At 23.6% G+C, this 5,048-nt stretch overlaps 1 long non-coding RNA gene across 1 annotated transcript; it reads right to left on the reverse strand.

Annotated features, from left to right (window-relative positions):
- Nucleotides 1-956: 956 nt before the first annotated feature.
- Nucleotides 957-1,719, reverse strand: LOC136081001 (uncharacterized). The gene is made up of 3 exons (XR_010638800.1): nt 1,633-1,719; nt 1,249-1,442; nt 957-1,111 (listed from the first exon to the last, which is right to left on the reverse strand). It is a non-coding gene; the product is annotated as an uncharacterized LOC136081001 (long non-coding RNA).
- Nucleotides 1,720-5,048: the final 3,329 nt, after the last annotated feature.

The following is a 5,048-nucleotide window of genomic DNA, read 5'->3' on the forward strand; positions in this document are numbered from 1 at the left end:
ATATATATATATATTTATATCTATCTATATACATACATAAAAATGTAAATATATATATTTATATATATAATATATATATATATATATACTTGTATAAATATATATATATATATATACATATATATACATACATATATATATATATATATATATATATATATATATATATATATATATATATATATATATATATATATATATATATATATATATATATATATATATATATATATATATATATATATATATATATTCCACCCCACAAAGAAAAACATCATTGTACTCTACAATGATGTTTTTCTTTGTAGGTGGTCATTCTTAAATACTTAAAATGAAATCTTAAAAAAAAGTTACATGCAATATATATATATATATATATATATATATATATATATATATATATATATATATATATATATATATATATATATATATATATATATATATATATATATATATATATATATATATATATATATATATATATATATTATAATTACTATTAAAACATTTATTAACGTTTTTAAACATAAATCTTGCTCAAGCGACCATTAATCATTTACTAAACATTTGCAAAACATTCTTGTGCCCATTGAGTAAAAACATTTTGTATCTATAAGTTAAGTAAATAACTTATGTTATCCAAAAAAAAAGTCCTTAACAAAAAGAAACTTAGGTGTAACACTAAGACTTTTAAAGTTTATTTATTTTGTATTCATTTATAATGTGAACATAAAAATACTAAATAAACTATTTGTTATTCTATTCGATCTGGATCTCTTTTCAAATGGTCACCTATTAACTTATCAACCAAAACAGATTTTGTTGAATGTGAAACTAATGTTTCTAAAATATAAAATAAATTTATGCATTTTAAAGCACATACAAAAGCGGTTACATAAACACTCACTTCCACAAGAAAAAAATTTTATATCAATGTTTAAAAACTACCAATAATTGCTTTATACAATAATGTTTTTCTAAATGATCTTTTGCCATGTCTCCATGCTTTGTTAAATAGCGATTGATCACTTTTAGACATAGTTTCATCTAAAACTTTGTTAACTGAGGCTGAAATTGAACTACCGCCTATTTGTTTAAGTCGACGGACCTACAAAAGTTATAGAATATCATTATCAATATCACTACTATTTTTTTAATTGACAAAAAAAATTTTCAAGTTAACAATATCATTCAATTAGATTTATTTAGAAAAGCACCATATATTATTATATACAAAAACCATACCAACAAATGAAACTTTTCTTTATCATTTAAAAATGTTTCTCTTTCATCAAACTCTCTTATATCATTTGATTTACAAATATAAAGTAAGGTTTCTTCAGGCTTAGTTCTTCTTCCCAGCTTTTCAATTGAACATAAAGATTTTTTTATTTCGGATTTTAAACTTGCTAACTCCATAAATATTGCATATTGAAAACCTAATATAAATAAGTTAGAACTAATTTAATAGAAATTTTATATAAACTCAATAGAATCATAGTTTCAATACAAGGTTCAATAAATATTAACATACGCCTTTCACCCATTGCTTTAAAGCTAGCTGGTGGTTCATTATAAAAAAAAGTACCACCAATGCCTTTTGGAAAACTGTTTTCTCATCAAACTTACCTTGTATTGGGTTGTGATCGCTTCCTTGTGACTGTTCTTGCTTCTTTAATATTCATAATTGAGAGCAGCTCCTTAACTTTCGAAGTAAATTATGAAAGATTCATATATATATATATATATATATATATATATATATATATATATATATATATATATATATATATATATACATATATATATATGTATATATATATATATGTATATTGAACATTTAAAGTAGATATAGATAAATAAAAAGTTTAGCTTAGCATATGTTGTGCAACAATTTACTAATAACAAAGCCATCTTTTATTGGTAAACAAACACATTTGTTAACCAAAGTACCTTTATGTCTCTGACAATATGTCGAACATTACTTCTTAAGAAATATACATCTTTATCCTTTGAGTTTAAAAAGTGTGTAAAATAATTATCCAAACAATCTTTTCTATAATAGAAGCACGAGTATTGATCATTCCCTAAATTAACTTTTATGAAAACCACACCATATTTGATTAAGAAGCAACCATCTCTTAAGTTGGTATTAATTTTGGTTTTTTTTGCTCAAACCTATTAAAAAAATTGATTTCATCAAGCCTTTTACATATTTGTGATATAGGATTATGTTTAGATCGAACTAATCTCTTAATCTGCTGCAAGAAATTTTCAAACGGAAAAGCAGATAAACTGTCAAGTGGAGCATTGTAAAATGCAACATCATCACATATATGCAGAAGACTATGTATGTTATAAACACAAAATAGTTGACCAAATATTTCGTTTGACTTTATAACAAAGTATTTAATCAACCGACGAGCATTCTCTAAATTTGATCTTCGAAACTCAGCATTACTATCACATAAAATCTGTATTGATATTGATAAACTTAAGAAATGTTTATATGTACGCAAATCAATGATGTCTTTTAACACTATCATGCCGTAATATACTAAAAGAGAACGTAATTCTGTTGCTTTCCATCTATCTAAATCAGAGAGAGACCTAGGCTGTCTGGCAAATTCACTGGGCAATTTTCCATTTAGCTGCAATAAACTGTTTGAAATTTGGTCTCGCATGTTTAAAGAAACTTTTCCATGACTATTTCCTTTAATCCCACCCTTAAAAAAATACAGAATTCTCCGAGTAGCTCCTAAACGAACAAGGTGCATATAGTCCAAAGTAAACATGTTTATAAAATCAAGGGAATTTATCTCACCGAATATAGACTTTTCATGTTGGTGGCATCTTCCATTGTGATCTCTGTTAGCATAAGTATAATCAAGAAATTCAATATTTGTACGCAAATCTACATTTACTTCTATATGAGAAAAAACAATTCGATTTAATATACATCTTCCAACAATAGTACATCGTTCACAAGAATGATAACCAGTATGATTAATTATACCTTTTAATAAGGAGCGAGCAGGGGCATTACAAATAAAAGTATAAATTTGAACCATGTAACTTTTGTCATTCACTACAAATGGAGAGCTTGTTAGCATTTTTAATTCATCTGAAAAATCTTTTAAAAATATATGACATTTAGGTTTAATTAATCCTCAATACATTCCAATCAAAAATAGATTGTTACCTTTAATAAGACCAACAATAGGCCACAGCTGTGTAGAGCTGGATTTGTACAGTGGTAAACCATCTATATTAAAGCTTAAAGAATGTTAACACCAAGAATTGAATGATAAATTATTTGATTAGTGATCTGTTTTTTTAATCCAAGATATATAATTTCCACCATCAACATTTTTGAAACAAATACTTCTTTTTGTTTTTAATAAGGTTCTACAATCCAAAGGCACTTTAAACTTATATTCAAAAAATATAGCTAAAATTTCATTAGTGCATCGTCGAGTATAGTTGTTTTTAAGTGACCATTCTTTAATTTTTGAGCATAACACTAGATCATATTCTATTTTACAATCAGGTATCACATATCTAGAGTCAGAAAGACTGTTACTACTTTCCTCAAGTGCTGAATTTTGAAATAACTTATGATACTTAAGACTATCACTCTGAGATTTTGGTAACTTCGTCAGATAATTATTGCCTTGGGAAACTAAAAAACGTTGACGATTATTTCCAAACTTTTCTAGAACTGCATTTCTTTTTTTTCTCCATATACTAAAATAGTATTTTTTATCTCATTTCATATATATATAGTTAAAAAACATAATTCATTTAAAAAAATTAAACAGCATATTATAAAACATGCTCTTTAAAAATACCTTGAACTTGGTTGAGATTGTTTTCATGCAACTTTTCTTTGCTACTCATTACTAAGAACATATACACAAAAATCTTTGTATTACATTATATCTATAAATTACATTAACAAATATAAAAACTACAAATTAGAAATTAATAGTTAGAAATGTACTAAATTGTTGCTAAAATTGATTAATTTTATTTTAATACTTTATAATAAAGTGTGTATTACAAATACTAAAAAATTTAAAATTTTATACACTAAATAAAAAAAACAAAAAAACTGCTTTTATATATATATATGTATATATATATATATATATATATATATATATATATATATATATATGTACATATATTCTTAGATAATCATTTTTTCAGTCAAAAATGAACAACAACAAAATAAGATTTTTTTTTGTCAATATATTTTCCTACTAAATTTTAAAAGGTGAAATAAATTTTTTTGGGTAAGTCTACTAAATTTAAAGTCATTTTTGAAACTTTTATTCCTCAATAATTGATAATTCGTAATGAAGAATTCTCATTAAGCTTAAAACATATAATCACTCAATAATTTTATAGAAATATTATCCTATGAATGTCATAAGGGGAAAAAAATGTTTTTATTTGTGCAAAGGTTGTAGAACTGTTTCTAGCAGAAGTAGAAACAGTCCGGCTAAAAATAGCTACATACATAATAAAAATGAAAAAAAAAAATTTTATTATTCAAACTTACCTTGTAATAGGTTCTGACTATTTCCTTGAAACTAGGATTGCTTCCTTGTTGCTTATACTTGAGGATGGTAGTTTAACTTTAGTTATGGTAGCTTAGTATATACATAAATACATATATAGATACATACATACATACATACATACATACATACATACATACATACATATATATATATATATATATATATATATATATATATATATATATATATATATATATATATATATATAACTCTAATTAGTAAAATCTCATCCACTGTAAGCTGGAGATACTTTATGCAATAATTTATACTATGTAAAAAACCTCAAAAATTAACTTTACAAATCATATAAACAAAAATAGTTTATTTATAAATTGTTTTCAATTCAAACATACCTTGTATAATTTTATGATCATTTTCTTGTAACTAGAATTGCTTCCTTGTTGCTCATAATTGAAAACGTTAGTTTAACTTCCTTATTTTATATATATATATATA

Source organism: Hydra vulgaris, chromosome 06 (assembly GCF_038396675.1).
Source record: "Hydra vulgaris chromosome 06, alternate assembly HydraT2T_AEP".
Lineage (NCBI taxonomy): Eukaryota > Metazoa > Cnidaria > Hydrozoa > Anthoathecata > Hydridae > Hydra > Hydra vulgaris.